The 24582-nt window shown below is 42.6% G+C and overlaps 1 protein-coding gene across 3 annotated transcripts in view; it reads left to right on the top strand.

Annotated features, from left to right (window-relative positions):
- ercc8 (excision repair cross-complementation group 8) overlaps window positions 1–22660 on the top strand; it is an 86322-nt gene extending 63662 nt beyond the window's left edge. Inside the window, exon 13 of one of the 3 annotated variants that reach the window (XM_060823668.1) lies at window positions 22604–22660. The gene's annotated coding sequence lies outside the window, so the exon portion shown is untranslated. Of the gene's footprint in view, window positions 1–1039; window positions 1217–10774; window positions 14046–22603 lie in introns of those variants that run through there. The other 2 variants (XM_060823676.1, XM_060823661.1) reach the window with 2 other exon arrangements.
- Window positions 22661–24582: the final 1922 nt, after the last annotated feature.

The following is a 24582-nucleotide window of genomic DNA, read 5'->3' as shown; positions in this document are numbered from 1 at the left end:
ACTGCAGCTCTCGGAGGCACTTTGTATCATTTGATTTTTTTTTAAATCAATCGCTACATCACAGCAGGTACAGTCAGCAAACAAAACAAAAAAAAATCCAAGGAAAATGTGAACAGTGCAGAAGCTCTCTAGGTGTTCTATCATGAAAAAGCTGCTGTGAATAGAGTCATGAATACTGGACACAGAAAAAGGTGTTTAGTTGGGGGGGGTGTAGATTTTGAAAGAAACAGGCAGTCTCAAGAATGCTTTGTTTTAAATAGGAAGAAGCAAGGTAATCATAGTTTTTCGTGGCATGAGGCATATGGTACATCATAGTGGCATATCATGCTGCAATTTAAACAAAAGAGACACTTTTGGCACCATTGGATAGGATGATGAAAGTGCAGAGATCCCATTATTTTGTTCAAGCTAACAAAATGAAGCAGGACTCAGTGAAGGCAGCTGGATGAAGATAGCTTCTCTTTCAGTTACATCTTTTCACTCTTTTTTTATTCATAAATTATTCAAAATGGCACTGGGTCGTGGAAACTGTTGAAGCTTTTCACTCTTTCACCGTATTCTCTGTAAAACACAAGTGACAGTAAATCAATCAAATTTTCAAACAGTTGTCTCTGCGTTACTTACTGTGGTGGTAACTTTTATCCACTTGTGAAGACTGCAGCGAGAGAAACCAGATTCCAAAATGTATTAAGAAATAGTAGCAATTTGACAGAACCATATTTCGCAGTGACCACTTCCATCTCGAAGGATAAGGACAGTAGGTACATTGGGACATCACTAGCTGCAAGTTCCTCTCCGAGCCACTCACCATTCTGATTTGGAAGTGTATCATCACTCCTTCACTGTCACTGGGTCAAAATCCTGGAGCGCTCTCTGTCAGGGCATTGTAAGTCAATCTGCAGCAATTCAAGAAGGCAGTTCCTCACCATCTTCTCACGGGCACCTAGAGACAGGCAATAAATGTTGGCCAGCCAGTGAAGCTGATGTCCCAAACAAAAGTTAAAAAACATTGTAAATATTGTGAATGTTTTCATTGCAGGAACCTTTTGATGTGAAGGAATGTGTATTTGTGCACGTTCGGTGAACTAGCAGTTTAAGAGTCCAATCAGATGATGTAGTGATGATGTCATCATCCATTTTGGGTGGGAATCAACTAAGCCTTAGCTTGCTGCTGGAGAGCAAATAGCTCTATAATAAAGAAACTGTGTAACACTCAGCCTCCTGCTCCTTCTTGTAATGTAACAGCGAAACTCACACTTATCCACATTATCTTTCATCTGTCATGCATTTGTACACTCACTCAACTTGTCTCAATTACAATGAAGTATTTTGCTGACAGTTCACCTTCCCAATCAGCTTTGTGTTATATGCAGACTTGGCGATATCACAATTTGTTTTCTCACTTAAGTCATTAATATATAGTGAATAGCTGGGTCCAAGCACTGATCCCTCTGGTAACCCACTCGTCACTGCCTGCCACTTGCGAAAAGTCCTGTTTATTCGTACTCTTTGTTTCCTGTCTGCCAATTTGTTCTGTATCTAGGTCAGGACACCACCCCAATCCTATGTACTTTCATTTTTATGTGCTAGTCTCTTGTATGTGACCTTATAATCTAATGAGAAAATAGTCCCTAAAACTTTAATCCTTTGTTTCATATTTTCTGTGAATAGCAGAGTGAATTTAGGAAATGCACTAAAAATAATGAAGTGTTGTGTCAAATGAAAATGCACGTATGGAAGAAATATTAGGTTGTTCAGATATAAATAAATATTGCTTCAGCAGATCTGTCAGATGATGATCGTTGTTCTTACAAGCTGGTTAATATAGAGAATGGCAGAAGCAGAGTTCTGTCATCCTCCGAATTGTATTCCTGACAAGGTTCCTTTAGGGTTTGTGAAATACGACACATATTTGTCTGCCGTTGGCTCTTTGTTTTATTAAGTAGTCAACTGGTTTCCTACAGTCCTTTAGGGCAATACCACAATATGCAGGAATGTAGAGATTAAAATCAAATAATCCATGATCTTATTGAATTGCAGAGCTTGAACGGCCAAGTGGCCCACTTGTATTCATACAGGTAAAAACAATGACTGCAGATGCTGGAAACCACATTCTGGATTAGTGGTGCTGGAAGAGCACAGAAGTTCAGGCAGTATCCAAGGAGCAGTAAAATCGACGTTTTGGGCAAAAGCCCTTCATCAGGAATAAAGGCAGAGAGCCTGAAGCGTGGAGAGATAAGCTAAAGGAGGGTGGGGGTGGGGAGAAAGTAGCATAGAGTACAATAGGTGATTGGAGTGGGGATGAAGATGATAGGTCAGGGAGGAGGGTGGAGTGGATCGGTGGAAAAGAAGATAGGCAGATAGGACAGGTCATGGGGACAGTGCTGAGCTGGAAGTTTGGAACTAGGGTGAGGTGGGGGAAGGAGAAATGAGGAAACTGTTGAAGTCCACATTGATGCCCTGGGGTTGAAGTGTTCCAAGGCGGAAAATGAGGCGTTCTTCCTCTAGGCATCTGGTGAGGAGGGAGCGGCGGTGAAGGAGGCCCAGGACCTCCGTGTCCTCGGCAGAATGGGAGGGGGAGTTGAAATGTTGGGCCACAGGGCGGTGTGGTTGATTGATGCGGGTGCAATTTCCCTTCCCATGTGGTTAAAGATGCCCTCCAACGCATCTTGTCCACATCCTGTACTTCCACCCTCAGACCTCACCCCTCCAACCGTAACAAGGACAGAACGCCCGTGGTGCTCACCTTCCACCCTACCAACCTTCACATATGATGAAGGGCTTATGCCCGAAACATCGAATTTCCGATTCCTTGGATGCTGCCTAACCTGCTGTGCTTTAACCAGCAACACATTTTCAACTGTGATCTCCAGCATCTGCAGACCTCATTTTTTTAACCTTCACATATACCAAATCATCTGCCGACATTTCCGCCACCTCCAAAAATACCGCATTACCAGGGATATATTTCCCTCCCCACCCCTTTCCGGCTTCCGCAAAGACCATTCCCCCTGACTACCTGGTCAGGTCCACGCCCCTCCTACAACCCACCTTCCCATCCTGACACCTTCCCCTGTCACCACAGGAATTGTAAAACCTGTGCCCACACCTCCTCCCTCACCTCTATCCAAGGCCCAAAAGGAGATTCCACATCCATCAAAGTTTTACCTGCACATCCACTAATATCATTTATTGTATCCATTGCTCCCGATGCCGTCTCCTCTGCATTAGGGAGACTGGACGTCTCCTAGCAGAGCGCTTTAGGGAACATCTCCGTAAATCAATCAATCACACCGCCCTGTGGCCCAACATTTCAACTCCCCCTCCCACTCTGCTGAGGACATGGAGGTCCTGGGCCTCCTTCACCGCTACTCCCTCACCACCAGACGCCTGGAGGAAGAACGCCTCATCTTCCGCCTCGGAACACTTCAACCCCAGGACATCAATGTGGACTTCAACAGTTTCCTCATTTCCCCTTCCCCCCCCCCCCCCCCCCCCACCTCACCCTAGTTCCAATCTTCCAGCTCAACACTGTCCCCATGACTTGTCCTACCTGTCTATCTTCTTTTCCACCTATCCATTCCACCCTCCTCCCTGACCTATCACCTTCATCCCCTCCCCCACTCACCTATTGTACTCTATGCTATTTTCTCCCCACCCCCACCCTCCTCTAGCTTATATCTTCACGCTCCAGGCTCTCTGCCTTTATTTCTGATGAAGGGCCTTTGCCCGAAACGTCGATTTTACTGCTACTCAGATGCTGCCTGAACTGCTGTGCTCTTCCAGCACCACTAATCCGTACTCTTATTCATATGTCTGTTGGTTGTGAATTGTTTATAATAATTAGCAGCAACAGCAATTGAAAATATTTGAACTATGCTGATACCTGCTAAGGACATCAAAGGGTTATTTTTCAAAGAGGATGTACCACATGCAAGTCATATATCAAAAATAAACACTCCATCAGTTGAGCTTCATGCTCTTCAACTGTGCAGTAATATGATTTGATCATTTCAATGTCTTATACTTTGGAGACCAAAGAAATGGTAATGGTGTTTCTTCTTTCCCTAGTTGATGGTGTCTGAGATGACATCAGAACTTGGTGCTAATATTTCTCCTCTTCCAAATCCAAGAATCAGAACAGAAATTCCTCTAAGTTATTGGATTGTAAGAAAAATGTAGTTACTTAATGCTGTGGACTGATCCAATTTCTCTAATTGTATAATTAGATTTTTGGGCGAGGCATTTGGTGGAGTTTCCTGCCTTCGCAGGTCTGTGAGCTTCCCAAGTGACCAAGTGTGTTATTTATCAAACTGTTAATTATTAATACTGTGACACAATATTTCCATTCTCAGCCTACACAAAGGTGAGTTTCAAATTCACAAGAGATGCCGATGTATTTGTGGAATATGCTTTTTCTGTGAACAAACAGTTGACAAAACAGCCTTAAATGTAAGATTGTGATTGAGAGAATTTATACAATCTGTGTTGAAGCTGAATTGGCATTTTTCTGCTTTTATATGATACACAGTTTAGTTGCATTTTTGGTACACCTCTATATTTGTATTTCAGTTTAAATAGATAGTTTTATTTTACATTTGATTGATGACATCAGTGTTCCACAAATACAAGGAACCTTCAATCATATATTTGTAATATATAATCTGTTGGCCATTCAGTGGTCAAAATCAATGTGCATCAAAGCCATGGGGGAAGAAGCACATTAGTAAACTTGCAGTTTTTGGACTATGGTTGTGTATTACCTTACTGGTTTGAAAAATATACCACTGTGGAACAACTCCAAACACAATTGAAACATCTTAAAAATTCATGTGTGACTGATGCTGAATACTGGATAACATGCACAGAATGTCAATCATTGTAATCTGGTTGAGGTGGCTGAAAAGGTTCAGAAGAAAGCCTCATTAAGAATGCTATTCGTACAATTGTATGAGATGGCACAGTGGTTAGCACTGCTGCCTCACAGCCCCAGAGACCCGGGTTCAATTCCCGTCTCAGACGACTCTGTGTGGAGTTTGCACATTCTTCCCGTATCTGCGTGCGTTTTCTCCAGGTGCTCCGGTTTCCTCCCACAATCCAAAAATGTGCAGTTTAGGTGAATTGGCCATGCTAAATTGCCCGTAGTGTTAGATGAAGGGGTAAATGTAGGGGAATGGGTCTGGGGGGGGGTTGCACTTTGGCAGGTCAGTGTGAATTGTTGGGCCAAAGGACCTGTTTCCACACTGTAAGTAATCTAATCTAATCTAATGACCTTGCCTCTCCCATGCAAAATATAAAATTAGATTGGGTAGCGATAAAAAATATCAAAGAGAAAAGGCCACTTAAAGGAATAATTTATAGGTCTCTAAAAGTGATAACAGCACACAGGAAGAAATAAGTTGGGCCTGTTAAAATGGAACTGTATTAATGATCAGTGATTTTGTTTAAAGTGGGAAAGATGTTAGTGTGTTAAAGGTGTTAGTTATAAAGTGTATTAGTAATGTATTCAGGAAAATTCCTTCAAGCAATATATTCTAATGCTAACCTGTTAATAAGCAATAAGACAGGATTAATCAATAACCTTACTGAAATAACTCCACGAAAGCCAGTATCCTGTCACCAAGGCATGCTTTATTTACATATGCACAGTACACGACAGTGACCCAGCTAGCATAGAGCTGACTCCTCGATTCAGCAGAACCTCTGACACTCCTGTTTTTTTTTCTCTTTTTCCTTTTTTTTCCTTTTTTTCTTTTTTTTTTGGTGTGTGTGCAGGTGTGAGACACAGTGAGAGACACAAGGTGTATGAATCTTTATTCAATTTCCACCACCAGGAAGAAAGGAAAACACGAGTGGCCAGTGACAAGGAGTGCCCTTCACAAAAGGCAATGCTGTGTGATCAGACACTCCTGTTTATTTATTTATTTTCTTTTTTATATAACAGTGAAGGGGAAAGACTCCTATTTATTTCCTCTTTTTTAGGGACTAAATCAAAAGACACTCCCGTAAAAAATTTTTTTCTCTTATTTTATAAAAATTTACCCCCACACTACCGCCTAACTGCGGTAGTGCTTATTTTTCCCCAGCACCCGTGGTGTGTGTGTGCAGGTGTGAAACACAGTGAAAGACACAAGGTGCACAAATCTTTATTCAAATTTCCACCACCAGGAAAAAAGGAAATACCCAAGTGGCCGTTGACAAGCAGTGCCCTTTATAAAAGGCATTGCTGTGTGATCAGACACTCCTACTTATATCTATCAGCCAGGGCTCCCTAATTAGATGAGGTTAACAGCCCTAATCAGGAAATTCATACTCTGAGATTATTCCAATCACTACATCCCTCCTCTACTAAGACCTGGGATGCAGGCCTGTTATTTTTCCTGGAATCTCTCGAGGGGTGTTTTTACACCAGGTCCGGTTCCTCCGACTGCACTTTGGGTATTGGTGGCATGTACCACACGATAGAACCCCTCCTGCACCTGGATTGTCTTGGCCAAAATTCATCTTCTGCAGGTGGTAACGACATTGAGGTTGTCGTCCACTGCATCCTCAGGGGTGTTTTCAATGCTAGGTGGAGGAAGAGAACCCACACGTTCTGACAGCCTTGCCACATGTTCTGAGGGGCCAGGTATGTTTTGCTCCTGCAAGGTTCTAGCTTTCATGTGGTCCACTGCTTGTTCAGGACTGCCTCTCCACCTGTAACTTGTATATCAAAGGACCTGGATTCCTGAAGAAGGGCTCATGCCCGAAACATCGATTCTCTTGCTCCTTGGATGCTGCCTGACCTGCTGCACTTTTCCAGCAACCTATTGTCAGCTATCACAGGACTTGACCTCACATCAACCATATCTATTATCCATGCAGGCCATTCACATTGTTTTGACAACAAACTTGGTCCCCTGAACTAAACTGTCTCTGACTTAGAGGAGTCTTATATCCAGCATTGGCATTTCTGATGCCATTTTACCCTGCCCTTTCCCCTGCCCAGATGCAGGAAGATCGGGTTTAATCTGGTGCAGAGTTTTGTCCCCATTAGCAACTCTGCTGGAACTGACCCTGCAGTTGCATGAGGGGTGGTTCTATAATCAAACAGGAACCAGGATAGTTTGGTATCGAATAAAGCTGTAGGCTGATTCCTGATGAAGGGCCTATACTTGAAACATCAATTCTCCTGCTCCTCAGATGCTGCCTGACCTGCTGTGCTTTTCTAACACCACACTCTTGACTCTGATTTCGAGCATCTGCAGTCCTCACTTTCTCCTGGCTGTTTCTTTAAGCCTGCCTTCAAAGTTTGAACTGCTTTTTCCATCAGACCATTGGATGATGACCATAAGGGCTCAGTCCTTACACATAGAATGCTGTTCAACCTTAGGAAATGCTCAGATTCTCTGCTGGTAAATGATGGTACATTGTCTGACCAACACCACCAGGAGTCCGTATACTATAAAAGATGCTCACAGCTTTTCAATCACCATCTTCATGTTTGATGAATGAACTCCATGCACATCCAGCCGCATTGAGTGAACATCCACAATCAGGAAGAATATTGAGCCCATGAAAAGACTGGCATAGTCGACATGTAACTAAGTCCAGGGTTTATTCCACCATTCCCACGAATGTGAGGTAGTTGCTGGGTACTAACATTTGGTCCTTGTTAGCAGTCTGACATTGCCTCACCAACACAGCTATTTTCACAACCAATTCTGGCCACCAGACATAACTTCCTGCCAGCATCTTCATTTTGGAAATCCCTGGATGACCCAGTATCTGGCGGTAACATTTGCTTGGGACAATCACTCTTACTCCCCGTATGCTGTCATCTATGGTGATCTGGTCTTGCCAGATCTAGAAAGGTTTCAATTCTGGTTGTGATGGCCTTTTTATTTCCCTCATTTTGTTTTCGTCTTGTCAGGACAGAATCTTTTTGTGCCCATGGTTGGATATTGTCAGCGGTGACTAGAAGGGTGTCCAGAAAGTTTAAAACCAGAATGAACTCTTCTAGTGGCGGCACCACTGGTGCTGTATCTGTTAGAGGGAGGTGGCTCAAGACATCTGCCTCCTGGACAGTGTTCCAACTTGTCATTGTATACGCTCAAAATGAGAGCCCACCACTGAATTCAGCTAGAAGCTATGAGTCTTGTCATCTTTAAATAATCCTAGCAGGGTTTTGTGGTACATTGCCATTACAAATTTACATCCGTAAAGGTATTGGTGGAACTTCATAACACCAAGGATGTTATATAGCGGAGAATAACCCCCCCCCCCCCAGCCACTTCTGAGAACTAAAACCGAGACAGCCAAAGAGGAGCGCCTTGCCCCATCATCTGCAAAAGGAGTGTTAAAAGTGGTGCAAACTTCTTCTCAGCAACTTCTAGTGGTTAAGTAAAATAAATTCCTACCACTCACTTTAAACTCAACAAGTAACAATTTATTTATCTAACTCTATAACAATGGCCAAATTAACTAAACTATTAACAAACGGAATAAATCCCTTCTAGCTATTGTCCAATAAAACAAGAATAATGACATGCTGTTGCAATAAATACAAGTCCTACTTATTTAAAAAAGAGTTTCGTTTCTTGAAATTACAACCAGGTTACATGTCTTCTGGAATGTTCTGTACCATCTCTATTGGTTTCTTCTGTCAGCAACGTCTTCTCTGTCATTGATACTGTTATTATTGAGATGGCACTTTCTCTAATACATAAATGACTGTGAGAGCCAGCAATTGTCTCTCGAGCACTGAGGGTTGTTAGCTCTGGTGGATGGCAGTTAGCTCTCTGGGTCTTTTTTCCAACTGATGACATATCAATATTTCTTATAATAGAATTGGTCCTATGTTGTCAAAACCATCAGATTTAAATTTAATAGGATTTTGGTATCTAAGGGCCTGGTTCAAATTGATTGGCTAAATTCGAAAGACTATTGTCTTGGTAAAAACTGCTTGACCTGCTAACTGCATGGCCTTTTGAAACAAGTGTTTCAATTCAGGTGCTCTCTTTACTTGCAAACTTTCCAGCTGTTTTTCACAGACATCCGTTTTAAATCTCTAAGCCCCAAACAAACACCATCCTTTAAAGGGACCGCACAATGCTTTCCTCCCCCTTACATTTTATAATTTTACAAACCCCAATTTATAAGTTCCTTCTTCCCAATTTACAATTAATCGACCCAACTTCACAACAAAGATGATCGCAACAAACCTTCCTTCTCTATCTGGGCATATTTTTGTTCAGCATCAGCCAAAGTCTGGGAAGCATATGCTATCAGGTGTTTCTCTCCACTGGGCCACTGGTGAGCCAACACTCCTCTGATGCCCGATGGGAAGGCATCACATGCCAACACCAGATCATGGTGTATCAATACCTAGATGACAATAGCTGCTCCTTCAGTTCCCTAAAGGCTACTTCTGGGTTACGAGACCATTTCCAAGGCTGACCCTTTTCCAATAGCAAATGTAAGGGTGCCAAGTTGGAGGCCAGGGTACATATGAATTTTCTATAATAATTCACCATCCCAAGGAAAGACCTATGCTCCGGAAGAGATATGAGAGCTGGAACACCTGAGACTGTCCTCACTTTATCTTCCAATAGGTATAACCTGGCCTTGTCGAATCTGTAGCCCAAGTAGTTCCCTTGGGGTGCCTGAAACAAACATTCTTCCCTCCTTGGAGAAATGTTTAAACCCTATCTCGAAGTTCTCTCGGTGCTCTCTATTAGACTTCTCGACTCTTAGCAAATAAATAGTGACCTAAAGTAGACCTTGTAAAATGTTCTTCATCATTTGCTGGAAAATGGCACAGGCAGATGATAGTCCAAAAAGCAGATTTGTATATTGATACAAATCCTTATGGGTACAAAGTGCAGCATACTTCTGGGAATCCTCATCTAATCGCAGTTGCAGGTATGCATGGCTCACATCCAGCTTTAGATTAGATTAGATTACTTACAGTGTGGAAACAGGCCCTTCGGCCCAACAAGTCCACACCGACCCGCCGAAGCGCAACCCACCCATACCCCTACATATACCCCTTACCTAACACTACGGGCAATTTAGCATGGCCAATTCACCTAACCCGCACATCTTTGTGATTGTGGGAGGAAACCGGAGCACCCGGAGGAAACCCACGCAGACACGGGGAGAATGTGCAAACTCCACACAGTCAGTCGCCTGAGGCGGGAATTGAACCCAGGTCCCTGGTGCTGTGAGGCAGCAGTGCTAACCACTGTGCCACCGTGCCGCCTTTGTGAAGGACATCCCCCTCACCAGTTTTGTGTGTAAGTCCAGTATGCAAGAGATTGGATATTTAACCAGCTGCAAAAAATATGTTTCACGTTTGTTTAAAATCTCGACAAAGATGAACCAACCTGCCAGACTTCACAATCAGTATGACTGTGCTGTGCGTTCTGCAAACTGTACTGGTTTGCTAATTCCTTTTCTTTCCAGCCTCCTGTTTCTATCTCTACTTCTGCACGTAAGGCAAAAGGCACTAGGCAGGTCTTGCAGAATTGTGGAATTGCTTCTTGGTCGACATTTAAGGTAGCCTTGGTCCCTATGATAAAACTCCTTGAAAAACATCCAGGATTTAATTCGGACTTCAGTAAGATGGCCTTTACTCATCAAAAAACTTGATCCAATCAAGTTGAATCTTTCTCAACCACTTTGGCCCTACCAAACTTAATCTCGAGACTTTTACTATATTCAGTTGTAGGTGTATTTTCCAGAGTGTGCATTCTCCTGGATACTGACTGATGTGTTCTTTTACTCAATTCAGGTCGATTGGGACCTTTGCTGTCTCGCGTGCTCATGCTGGCAGCAACTACAATGGCCTGTCAGCCCGGATCCTCGACAAAATTTTAATAATTTGGCCGAAACTTGGCTATGTTTTGGAGTTTTACTGTGATCTGTCCAAGAGTCCTGTGTGAGGCTGTGCAGCTGCCCTCACTCAAGTAGTGTTCCCCAAGCTCAGTCGGTGTGGTGAGGGTGTCGACTCCAATCGGAATATCCTGTAATTCATAAGCTCCACTTGCCACTTTTTCTAATAACAAGGCCAGCTGTAGTGTCTGCTCAAAGTCCAGTTGTGCTTCAGCTAGTAGACACTTTTGCATGGTCACCCCATTTATCTCTCAGCATCTCACTTCAGGTTAAACCAAAATCTCATGCCTCTGCTAGTAATCTTAACCTCACCAAATATCACAATACAAGTTCCCCTAGTTCTCGAACTGTCAAGTAAAACCGATAGTGTCTCAGAATTAGAGAAGGCTTGTTCATAATATTCCTTAGCTAAATCTGTTAACTCTTGAAAGGTATTAGTGCGTGGTACCTCAGGGAAAGTAGGCTCTTAACTGAAAAAGCTGCGGGTCCACATGCTGTCAGGATGATTAATTGTCGCTTTTTGACTACCCCAATAGCAATTGCCTGGAAAAAAGTAACGCCTTCTTTCCACATACTGGGCCAAATCAACGGCAGGATCAAACAAGTCAAGCTTCCCAAATAGTAGCATAATGCCAGAAATGCGTACCCCAATTCACAGACAACTATTGTGAGTGAATCTCTTCAGGGGCCTATTTTTCTCTCACTGCTACTGAAATAACTCCATAAGGGCCAATATCCCATCACCCTTTATTTACCTGTGCATAGTACATGACACTGTCCTAGCTAGCGCAGATCCAGTTCCTAGATTGAGTAGAACCCCTGACGTTCCTGTTTGTTTTTATTCCTGAGTGAAGAGGATGCCTGACACTCGGGTTTATTTTTATTTTTTTTAATTACCCCCCACACTCCCGCGTAACTGCAGTAGTGCTTATTATTTTTTTCCCCTAGCACCCATATTGTGACGTTCCTCTTTGTACCTGTCATCTATGATTCCCTGATTGGGGCTGTTAACCTGGTCCAGTCAGGAAACTCCTATTCTATGAAATCCACCTGACAGACTTTGTTCCAGTCATGAGACTTATCGTAAAAGCGGTTCCGAGCAACACTGATCTAACATAATTGCATTTCACATGCAGCTTGATGGTGAAAAGTGTTTAAGACTGAACTTTTAAATGCAAATAAAATAAAACAAGGAAATCATGGAAGCTTTGAACAGATATTTTGCCTATTTTAAACAAGATAAAATTTCTTGAAAATCCAAATGCAAAGTGGAGAGAGGAAAGTAAAACAATTATCAAGGTCATGGATAAGCTGCTGGAGAAATTTGTACTATCTAATATATGTTATAATCTTCCAAAATTCTTTAGGGTTAGGATGGATCTCAACAGATTGGCAATTCGCAAATGTAGCACTCATTTAAGAAAGAAAGGAAGTGGGAAGCTTCCATCATTAAGGAGGTTTCAGCCAGATACTAAGAAAATCACAATGGGATCAGGAAGAATTAATGTGATTTTGTGGAAGGGTGTCAAGTTTAATTCATTACAGTTCTTTGACAAAGCAAGAAATAAGACAGATAAAAAGGAATCTGTAGTTGTTGCACAGATGAATTTCCAAAAGACATTTGATAAGGTACCAGATGAATTGAATAGAGAATGGAATACAATAAATATTAAAGTTTAGTTCACAAAATAACAGCCAGTTGTGTCGAGAGTAACATTCACGTTGATAAGGGACTGGTTAGGCAACCGGAAACAATCAAGATAAATGTGGCTTTTCTTGGCTTGACAAGCGATAATTTGTAAGGATCAGTTTTGGGACCACAATTACTTTCAATCGAAATCAATGTCATGGATAAGGGGACCAAATATATGGTAGCAAAATTTACTGCTCATGACAAGATAGTGAGAAAAAGAAACTGTTAAAATGAGGTAGATAGCTGTAAAAGCATATATTTAGTTTATGTTCATGGAGTAATGAAATGACAGAGTATAATGTAGGAAAAATGTCACAGAATGATCAATGTTGACAAAGCAGAATAAAGCCCTTTGGCCCATTGCATCACCCCAGTCAAAAATGACCACCTAACTATTCTAATCCTTTTTCCAGCACTTGGCCCATGCCCTTGCATGCCTTGGTATTGTGAGGGCATAACCAAATATTTCTTAAATATTATGAGAGTTTCTGCTTCTACCCCCTTACAGCCAGTGACTCCAGATTTCCACCACCCTCCAGATGAAAAAGTGTTTCCTCACAGCTCCTGTAAACCTTCTGCTCCTTACCTTAAATCTATGCTTCCTGGTCATTGATTGCTGTATCAAGGGGAAATGGTTTTTTTCCCATTAACCCTCTCCATGCCCTCATAATTTTACACACCTCATCACGTCCCTTCTTCCACCTCCTCTGCTGAAAGGAAAACAATCCCAGTCTGTCCAATCTCTCTTCATAGCTGAAACTCTCCAGTCCAGGAAATACTCTGGTAAACATCTTTTGGACCCTGTTCAGTGCTATCACATTCTTCCTAGAATGTGAATTCCAAAACTGCACACAGTACATCAGCTGTGGTCTGACCAATGTTTTACACAATTCCAGCATAACCTGAGTGTTTTTAAGCTCTATGTCTTAATAAAGGCAAGAATGCCAAATGCCTTTTAAACCACTTTTTATTGACCTATACTACTACCTTAAGGGACCAGTGACAGAGGTTTTAATATAGATATGGAAGGATCTTGATGCACTGGTACATTCAATCACAATGTTAGCATGCAGGTACTACAAGTCAACAAACAGGAAGACAAATGCTGTCTTTTATTCTGAGAGGAATGGAATGTAAAAACAGAAAAACGTTTAGTAAAGATGTACAGGGCATTAATGATATCATGTCTGGAGTAGTGTAGAGTTTTGATCTCCTTATTTGAATAAGATGATAATTGTGTTTTGACAGCATTCTCCAAATATTTCAATTGTTCTAAAATTTCCATTGCTGAATGTATCAATGAGGGTCAACAGACTTATTCTGTGTTTTGTGGAGGTTAAACATCTTTGAGTATGCAAATCTTCAGTAATACTCAATGTTTGAATATTGAGAGTTATTTCACCTGTTTTACTTTGAAACACAATAAAATACAAAATTAAAATGTTTGTTTCAGGATAATAAAAGCAGCTGTTAAGTACACAGTGTATACTTTTATTTGAAAATTATTTCAGTTTATTCAATAAACTGTCAGCTTTTCTGAATTGGTTGTTCTATTCCCTTTGAACCGATGATTATGTGTTTGAGCCATTTTGTTTACTTGTAGGACATGGGTGTTGTTGGCTGGTCATGATTTATTGTCCATCCCTAATTGCTATTAAGAAGGTGATGGTGAGTTGCTACCTTGAACTGCTGCAGTCCAGGTCCTATAGGATGATCCACATGCCCATAGATAGGGAATTCCAGGATTTTACCCAGTCACAGTGAAGGAATGGGAATATATTTCCCAGTCAGGATGGTGAGTGGCTTGGAGGGGAATTTGCAGGTGATGTTCCCATGTATCTGCTGCCCTTGTCCTTCTAGATAGAAGTGGTTTTGGGTTTGACAAGTGCTTTCTAAGGATCTTTGGCAAATTTCTACAGTGCATCTTGTTGATAGTACACACTGCTGCTACTGAGCATTGTGGATGTAGTGTCAATCAAGCAGGCTACTTTGCCCTTGATGGTGCAAAGCTTCTTGAGTGCTCTTGGAGCTACATTCACCCAAGCAAGAAGATAATATTCCATCACACTCCTGACTTGTGCCTTGTTGATGGTGGACAGGCTTTGGGAAGCCAGGAGGTGCGTTACTTGCCCAATATTGCTTTCCCAGTATTGCTAGCCTCTGACCTGCTTTCAGATATTCCAGGGATTAGTGCAGGGATAGGGAAATGGTATCCACTGGACCTGTAACATCAGTGGGTAAATTGTAGGCAGGCTGGGAGACTGGAGTTGATGTGGGCCATGACCAGCCCCTTGAAGAAGGTCATGATTATGGAGGTCAAGGCAACTGGGCAGTAGTCATTAAGGCACATTGCATGTGCTTTCTTAGGTACAGGGTTGATGGTGGTCTTCTTGAAGCAGGTGTGGTTGTTGGCTTATAATAGGGAGAAGTTGTAGGTGAATACTTCCACCAGTTGGTCTGCACAGGATCTAAGTGCTCAGCCGGAGACTCTGTCTGAACCTGTTGCTTTCCTTGGGTTGACTCCAAGGAGGATCGATCTGACATCTGCGGCGGTGACAGTGCACACAGATGTGTCCAGCAGCAGGTGACCCGCACCACTGACATTCTGCTGAAACCAAGCAATGAATGCATCAGGAAAGGATATGTCTTTGTCTGCTATCTTGTGCTGCTTCATTTTGTATCCCATCATGTTATTTAGGCCTTGCCACGGGCAACAGGAGACTGTATAGTTGGTTTGGGCCTCTAACGTGGCCCAGTAATACCTTTTGGCATCATTGATGGCTTTATAGAGGTCATATCTGGACTTTCTGTATAGGTCCGGGTCATCCGATTTGAATGCTGCATGCCTGGTCTTCAGTATGGAGTGGATTATCTGGTTCATCCAACGTTTCCTGTTGGGGAACATTCGGATTGACTTCTTTGGTACACAATCTTCCACGCATTTGCTAATGATGTCCGTGACAACGGTGGTGTACTCATCTAGGTTTTCCACTCAGTACTTGAATATGGTCCAGTCTACCGATTCTAAGCAGTCCGAGGTCTTCTGCTGCCTCGGACCAGCATTGTACCATCCTTTTTGTGAAAGATCCTGCCATTTCAACTTCTGCATGTAATTTGGGAGGAGGCACACAGTGCTGTGATCTGATTTTCGGAAGTGTGGACAAGGATATGGAGCAGTAGGTGTCTTTGATGGTTGTATATCAGTGGGCCAGGATGTTCGGTCTTCTGGTGGGGCAGGAGATGTGTTGGTGCTACTTTGGCAGCACCCTGGTTGAAAGTGCCAGCCATGATGAATAAGGCCTCAGGGAATTTTGTCTCTCGAGTGTTTGTGATGGTGTAAATTTCATCCAGGGCAATCTTAACATCCGCATGGCGTGGTATGTAAACTGCTGTCAGGAAGGCGGAGATGAACGCACATGGTAAATATTAGGGATGGCATTTTACTGCAAGGTATCCTAGGTTCAGGGAGCAAAGGTTTGCCACAGTCACTATGTCTGAGCACAGGGAGGTATTGATCATGAAGCATACCCCACTACCTTGCACCTTACCCGAGGACACCGTGCGGCCCGTATGATATATGGAGCACCTGTCAACTTGTAGGGCACAATTGGAAATGGCAGGGGTGGAGTCAATTCTCTGTGAAACAGAGCACGTGTCCATGCTATTTTACTGTATGACACTCTAACCAATGATGTCAGGATCTGAGTGGCACTGACAGAACCCAAACAGGACATCACTGACCAGGTTTAGTTGAGGAAGTGCTGCTTGATAGTATTTGTGGTGACAACATCCCTCACTTTTCTGATGATCGAGACTAGATTGTTGGACTGGTAATTGGTTGGTTTAGCTTTGTCGTGCTTCTGCAACCAGGACATAGCCCTATTTTCCCTATTGATACAGAAGGTGAAGTCACATGGGATCCACAGTGAACTGGTACAATGGACACAGAACTGACTTGGATATAGAAGATGGACAGAGGCGTGAAAAGGATGTTTTTTCTGACTAGAGCTCTGTAACCATTAGTGATCAGCAGAGATTGGGTGCTGAGACCCGTGGTTTTGCAATATTTAGAAATGATTTGGAGGACAATGTAGGTGGTCTGATTATAGTAAGTTTCTGCCTGATACAAAGCTTGGGGAGCTGCATATAGTTTAGAGAATTGCCAGGATATAGATAGGCTGGAGACTTGAATGAAGAAATGCCAGATAGCATTTAATCTGAACAAATGCGAGGTGATGCATTTTGGAAGGGTCTAATACAGGAGAGAGGTATACAGTAAATTGTAGAAGCATCAACATACAGACAGATCTGGGCTTATAGGTCCACAGTTCCCTGAGAGTGGCAACACAAGTGGATAAGATAGTCTAGAAGGCATATGGCATGCTTGCCTTCATTGGTCAGGGCATAGAGTATAAAAACTGGCAAGTTATGTTGCATCTGGATGTCTCAGAGAGGGTGCAGAATGTTCTCACGAGGGAGAGGGACCAGCAGGAAGTCATTGTACACATTGGAACCAGCGACATAGGAAGGGAAAAGGTTGAGATTATTCAGGGAGATTACAGAGAGTTAGGCAGGAATTTTAAAAAGATCCTTGAGAGTAGTAATATCTGGATTACTTTCGGTGCTATGAGTTGGTGAGGGCAGGAATAGGAGGATGGAGCAGATGAATGCATGGCTAGGAGGTAGTGTATGGGAGAAGGATCATTGGAAGCCATTTTGGGGTAGAAGTGACCTGTACAAGAAGGACGGATTGCACCTGAATTGGAAGGGGACTAATATACTGACAGGGAAATTTGCTAGAGCTGCTCAGGAGGATTTAAACTGCTAAGGTGGGGGGGTGGGACCCAGGGAGATAGTGAAGAAAGATTTCAATCTGAGACTGGTACAGTTGAAAACAAAGGCGAGTCAAACAGTCAGGGCAGGCAGGGACAAAGCAGAGAACAAGTAGGACCGATAATTAAACTGCATTTATTTCAATGCAAGAGGCCTAACAGGGAAGGCAGATGAACTCAGCCATGGTTAGGAACAAAGGACTGGGATATCATAGCAATTACAGAAATATGGTTCAGGGATGGACAGGACTGGCAGCTTAATGTTCCAGGATATAAATGGAAGGACAGAGCTGAAAATGTGTTGCTGGAAAAGCGCAGCAGGTCAGGCAGCATCCAAGGAACAGGAGATTCGACGTTTCAGGCATAAGCCCTTCTTCAGGAGTTCTGAAGAAGGGCTTTTGCCCGAAACGTCGAATCTCCTGTTCCTTGGATGCTGTCTGACCTGCTGCGCTTTTCCAGAAACACATTTTCAGCTCTGATCTCCAGCATCTGCAGACCTCACTTTCTCCATAAATGGAAGGACGGAGAGGGAGGCAAGAGAGGAGGGCGGGTGGCCTTTTTGATAAGGGATAGCATTACCGCTGTACTTAGGGAGGATATTCCCGGAAATATATCCAGGGAAGTTGTTTGTGTGGAACTGAGAAATAAGAAAGGGATGATCACCTTATAGGGATTATATTATAGACCCCTTCTTAATAGTTGGAGGGAAATCGAGAAATAAATTTGTAAGGGAATCTCAGTTATCTCTAAGAATAATAGAGTGGTTATGGTAGGGAATTTTAACGTTCCAAACATAGACTGGGACTGCCATAGTGTTAATGGTTTAGATGGAGAGGAATTTGTTAAGCGTGTACAAGAAAATTTTCTGATTCAATATGTGGATATACCTATCAGAGAAGGTGCAAAACTTGACCTACTCTTGGGAAATAAGACAGAGCAAGTGACTGAGGTGTCAGTGGAGGTGCACTTTGGGGCCAGTGACCATAATTCTACTAATTTTAAAATAGTGATGGAAAAGGACAGACCAGATCTAAAAGTTGAAGTCCTAAATTGGAGTAAGGCCAATTTTGACGGTATTAGGCAAGAGCTTTCAAAAGCTGATTGGGGGCAGATGTTTGCAGGTAAAGGGATAGCTGGAAAATGGGAAGCCTTCAGAAATTAGATAATGCGTGTCCAGAGGAAATATATTCCTGTCAGGGTGAAAGGAAAGGCTGGTAGGTTTAGGGAATGCTGGATGACTAAAGAAATTGCGGGTTTGGTTAAGAAGAAGAAGAAGGAAGCATATGTAAGGTATAGACAGGATAGATCGAATGAATCCTTAGAAGAGTATAAAGGCAGTACCAGTAAACTTAAGAGGGAAATTAGGAACGCAAAAAGAGAACATGAGATAGCTTTGCTAAATAGAGTGAAGGAGAATCCAAACGGTTTTTACTCATACATTTAAGGACAAAAGGGTAACTAGGGAGAGAATAGGGCCCCTCAAAGATCAGCAAGGTGGCCTTTGTATGGAGCTGCAGAAGATGGGGCAAATACAAAACGAGTATTTCGCATCAGTATTTACAGTAGAAAAGGAGATAGAAGATATAGAATGTAAGGAAGTAGATGGTGACATCTTGTAAATGTCCATATTACAGAGGAGGAAGTGCTGGATGTCTTGAAATGCATAAAAGTGGATAAATCCCTAGGACCTGATCAGGTGGACCTTAGAATTCTGTGGGAAGCAAATGAAGTGACTGCTGGGCCTCTTACTGAGATATTTGTATCATCAATAGTCACAGGTGAGGTGCCAGAAGACTGGAGGTTGCCCAATGTAGTGCCACTGTTTAAGAAAGGTGGTAAGGACAAGCCAGGGAACTATAGACCAGTGAGCCTGACATCAGTGGTGGGCAAGTTGTTGGAGGGAATCCTGAGGGGCAGGATGCACATGTATTTGGAAAGGCAAGGACTAATTAGCAATAGTCAACATGGCTTTATACGTGGGAAATCATGTTGCACAAACTTGTTTGAGTTTTTTGAAGAAGTAACAAAGAAGGTTGATAAAGGCAGAGTGGTAGATGTGATCTTTATGGACTTTAGTAAGGCATTCAACAAGGTTCCCCATGGGAGACAGGTTAGCAACGTTAGATCTTATTAAATACAGGAAGAACTAGCCATATGGATACAGAGTTGACTCAGAGGTAGAAGACAGAGGGTGGTGATGGAGCGTTGTTTTATAGACTGGAGCCTGTGACCAGTGGAGTGCCAGAAGGATCGGTGCTGGGTCCATTACTTTTCATCATTTATATAAATGATTTGGATGTGAGCATAAGAGGTATAGTTAGTAAGTTTGCTGATGACACCAAAATTGGAGGTATAGTGGACAGCGAAGAAGGTTACCTCAGATTACAACGGGATCTTGATCAGATGGGCTAATGGGCTGAGAAGTGGCAGATGGAGATTAATTTAGATAAATTTGAAGTGCTACTTTTGAGAAAGCAAATCTTAGCAGGACTTAATGGTAAGGTCCAAGGGAGTGTTGCTGAACAAAGACACCTTGGAGTGCAGGTACATAGTTCCTTAAAAGTGGAGTCGCAGGTGGATAGGATAGTGAAGAAGGCGTTTGGTATGCTTTCCTTTCTTGGTCAGAGTATTGAGTACAGGAATTGAGAGGTCATGTTGCAGCTGTACTGGACAATGGTTAGGCCACTATTGGAATATTGCGTGCAATTCTGGTCTCCTTCCTATTGGAAAGATGTTATGAAACTTGAAAGGGTTCAGAAAAGATTTACAAGGATGTTGCCAGGGTTGGAGGATTTGAGCTAAAGCGAGATGTTGAAGAGGCTGGGGCTGTTTTCCCTGGAGCGTTGACAGCTGAGGGGTGACCTTTTAGAGGTTTATAAAATCATGAGGAGCATGGATAGGATAATAGACAAAAGTTTTTTTCCCTAGGGTTGGGGAGTCCACTACTAGAGGGCATAGGTTTAGGGAGAGAGGGGAATGATATAAAAGAGACCTAGGAGGCAATTTTTGGTACTTGTATGGAATGAGCTGCCAGAGGAAGTGGTGGAGGCTGGTACAATTGCGATATTTAAAAGGTACTTGGATGGGTATATGAATAGGAAGTGTTTGGAGGGATATGGGCTGGGTGCTGGCAGGTGGGACTAGTTTAGGTTGGGATATCTGGTTGGCATGGATGAGTTGGACCAAAGGGTCTGTTTCCATGCTGTACATCTCTATGACTCTATATAGATCTTTAGATAGGCCACATTTGGAATATTGTGTACAGTTTTAGTCACCATGTTACCATAGGGACTTGGTGGCTTTGGAGAGAGTACAGGAAAGGTTTACCCTGATGTTGACTGGTTTGAAGGGGACAAGCTATGAGGAAAGATTGGACAAACTTGGATTGTTTTCACTTGAACTTGTAATCTGAGGGACGACCTGTTAGAAGTTTACGATATCATGAGAGGCATGGATTGAATGGATAGTCGGGAGTCTTTTTCCCAGGGTAGAAATGTCAATTACTTGGGGACACATGTTTAGGGTAAAAGGTGGAGAGTTTAAAGGAGATGTGAGAGGCAAGTTTTTTTACACAGAGGGTGATAAGTACCTTGAGGTGGTGGAGGCAAGAACAATGGCAATGTTTAAGTGGCATCTTGACAGATACGTGTATAGTAATGGAATAGAGGGATACTGATTCTGTGTGGGCGAATGATTTTAGTTTCTCAAGGCTTTGTGTGTCAGTCCTGGTTTGGTGGGCCTAGGGCCTGTTCTTGTGCTGTCCTATCCTTTGTTATTCTCAGGTAGATGTCAGTGTTGTAATTGCAATGGAAGATGCTTAGTAGTGTGTTGCTATAATCAGTGGTGACAATCCAATGTTCGCATTGTATTCCAAAACGTAACTTGTTTATTGAGCATTTTATGGCATGATAACATGCACTGTAAATACAAGCACAAGTATATGTCAAAATTTATGTGAGCTGGAGAATGTAATTTTGAGTTATTAAGTGAATCATTTACGATGCTGCAATTTAATGATGTAGAAACTGCTGGTCCAACCCAACTATATCCACATCCGTCAAAGTTTTACTTGCACATCCACTAATATCATTTATTGTATCCGTTGCTCCCGATGCGGTTTCCTCTACATTGGGGAGACTGGGCGCCTCCTAGCAGAGCGCTTTATGGAACATCTCCAGGACACCCGCACTAATCACCCACACCGCCCCGTGGCCCAACATTTCAACTCCCCCTCCCACTCTGCTGAGGATGTGGGGGTCCTGGGTGTCCTTCACCGCCGCTCCCTCACCACCAGATGCCTGGAGGAAGAACACCTCATCTTCCGCCTCAGAACACTTCAACCCCAGGGCATCAATGTGGACTTCAATAGTTTCCTCATTTCCCCTTCCCCCACCTCACCCTAGTTTCAAACTTCCAGCTCAGCACTGTCCCCATGACTAGTCCTGCCTGCCTATCTTCTTTTCCACCTATCCACTCCACCCTCCGCCCCCCACACCTATCACCTTCAGCCCCTCCCCCACTCACCTACTGTACTCTATGCTACTTTCTCCCCACCCCCACCCTCCTTTAGCTTATCTCTCCACGCTTCAGGCTCTCTGCCTGTATTCCTGATGAAGGGTTTTTGCCAGAAACGTCGATTTCGCTGCTCCTTGGATGCTGCCTGAACTGCTGTGCTCTTCCAGCACCACTAATCCAGAATCTGGTTTCCAGCATCTGCAGTCATTGTTTTTACCTATATCAGATAAGCGTTTACCTATTTTCATTTGGGATGTGGCCCCTTGTAGTACAAACCGACTCAGTGGAATCAGAACTTGACCACAGTACAAATCTTTTCGGAAATATTGAGGTACAAATTGCTGGAAATTTGTAGTTTAATATATCAGAGCAAATGTCTTCTTCAGTTTATTATGAGTAACACCTTACAACATGGGAACCCACAAGAATGAGAGATTTTGTTTTATACCTGAGCCGCATATTTCAGCGTTTGAGTGGTGACTTCTCCATTCCCTTGTGATAAAACCTGCTTTACAGGCAGTAGATTTTTTTCATCGAAATTTCAACCGAACTGCACAATTTGGTGAGATCTTGATTCAATCGCATCAACTTGATGCGAATCCGATCTTTACTTTATTGCGTTTGTATTAAATATTAAGTGCTTGGAATGCAACCTGTTGAGACCTTGTAATCGATTTTGCAACCATAGATACTGCCAAGAAAAATTTCCAGAAAGCGATGCAGGAAGCGTGATGCACCACAATTCCACTTACGACACAACTGGAAAAACTGGTTTCTGACCGATACGAGCAAACCTCATTGAAATGCTTGGGTGTGTCATGTTTGCAACAACGAGGTGATACAATTGATTGTGGGTGTGCTCCATGGAAGAATGTGTCAACATTGAGGCTGCTCCGTGGCTTGGTATCACCCATTCACGGCCTCCCGCGTTACCTGCAGAGCGGCTGCAACAGAGCAGCCAATAGCAAGCTCCGCGTGAGGGAAACCCCACCTCATCACGTGTCAAGTGCAGCTCAGCCTGTGGAATGGTCTTTGTAATAGTGAGGCGGTGAGTGGCAGCTACACCTGCACACACTCCACAGGTAGGGAAGTACGGAGTTTCAACCTGTTTAAAACAGTCTGGATTTCCAACAACAGGTCATTTGTTTTCGTGGTGAAAAAGAGCAACAAATGTGTGTGTTCGAGTATTTGTAAAGCAGTCAAAAACAATATTTAATTAGATTAACACTTATTTAAGCGAGAGTCTTCTCAACTTGCTCTTCGGTTAACCTTGCCTGGCGGGAGGTTCATTCATCTACTCCCAATCTTTTTTCAGAATTAAAGAGTTGGTGAGTAACGCCGATCACAGAACTCTGTTATCGGATATAGTCAACATGAAAATATTCGGTGTGTTGCTTATCTCCTGTTATTGTCCTGGGCTGATTGAAGTACAGGTGGATTTCGAAGACTTGCGAATGTCGATAGGCTCCCAACGAGGCGGGTTTAGTCTAGTTTACATGAACTCTACTAATGTCTGTGCAAGGGTGTATTTCTATTTGTTGGGTCCGTCTAACTGATGAAGCCCGAACTGATTCATTGATCTCTGCCTTTTATTCCATTTCGCATTTATGTTTAAAGTTACAGACTGCTCTCTAGTTTGCGTGTGTTTATGCTATTTTTAATTTGTAGAAATGTTAAGCGTATATAAAGTGAATAATTTGGAAATGTTAACTGATTCTGAAGTACACTGAAATAAGGCAGTTTTTTTCTGGAGTTCGTTTTCGATACTTTTTCTCCTATTAAAACACTTGTTTTTCGGCAAAGTACTGTAGCTACGAGTTAACACATCACTCAAGCTCTGACTCAAAAAGAGAAGTTGCTGGAATAGCTCAACAGATCTGGCAGCATCTGCAGAGAAATCAAAGTTAACGTTTCGGGTCTGGTGATCCTTCCTTAGTTATTTTAGTTTTTACTTAAGCTCTATTAAAGTATATCCTTTTGTGTTGATACAAAATAAATACTGAAATACAGATGGCGCTTCCTCCTTTACTGTTTATGGAGATACGTTTGCTACACTGCTTGTTTCTGTCAGTGCTGCCAAGATAGTATCTGTGTATTAAATGTGTTCAAAACCCAGCCGAAAAGTTGCTGTACATCAAATCCGGAAGTAGATTTGCGTTGCCCTTTACTTTGGCTTAATTACAGACCTATCGTGATAGTTCGAGTTCATTTCCACCGCACTTCGGTTTAATATGCGAATCCACATGTTAAGATTCTAGTTTTGCTGCAGATTTTTATACCACTAATGTAGTTTTGGTTTTTGAGATTTAAGTAAGTAAGATGTAATATTTGTGATTTTGTTTGAACAGTTCCAGATATTAAAGCAGAAACTTTGCACTTTTGTTTTCCTTTACCAGGACAGAGCAAATACTCTGCTACAACATTCACAGCGCGGAACCAGGGTGTTGAGTTATGTAGGCGAACTACGGTGTTTATCATCATCATCATCATCATGAACCTCTTCCAACCAAATCAAACTCCTTGTATCTTTTTCTCCTCCTAGGTGCTTAGTCAAATGCCCCTTAAATGTCAAAACGCTGTCCGCTTCTACTTGCGGCAGCACGTTTTACTAAATGGGAGGACAAAACATTGTATTCTCGTAGGTCTAACCAACGTTCTATTCAAGTT

Source organism: Hemiscyllium ocellatum, chromosome 1, assembly GCF_020745735.1.
Source record: "Hemiscyllium ocellatum isolate sHemOce1 chromosome 1, sHemOce1.pat.X.cur, whole genome shotgun sequence".
Classification (NCBI taxonomy): domain Eukaryota; kingdom Metazoa; phylum Chordata; class Chondrichthyes; order Orectolobiformes; family Hemiscylliidae; genus Hemiscyllium; species Hemiscyllium ocellatum.
The sequence above is the reverse complement of the archived record's forward strand: the minus strand, read 5'-3'. Positions and strand labels throughout refer to the sequence as shown.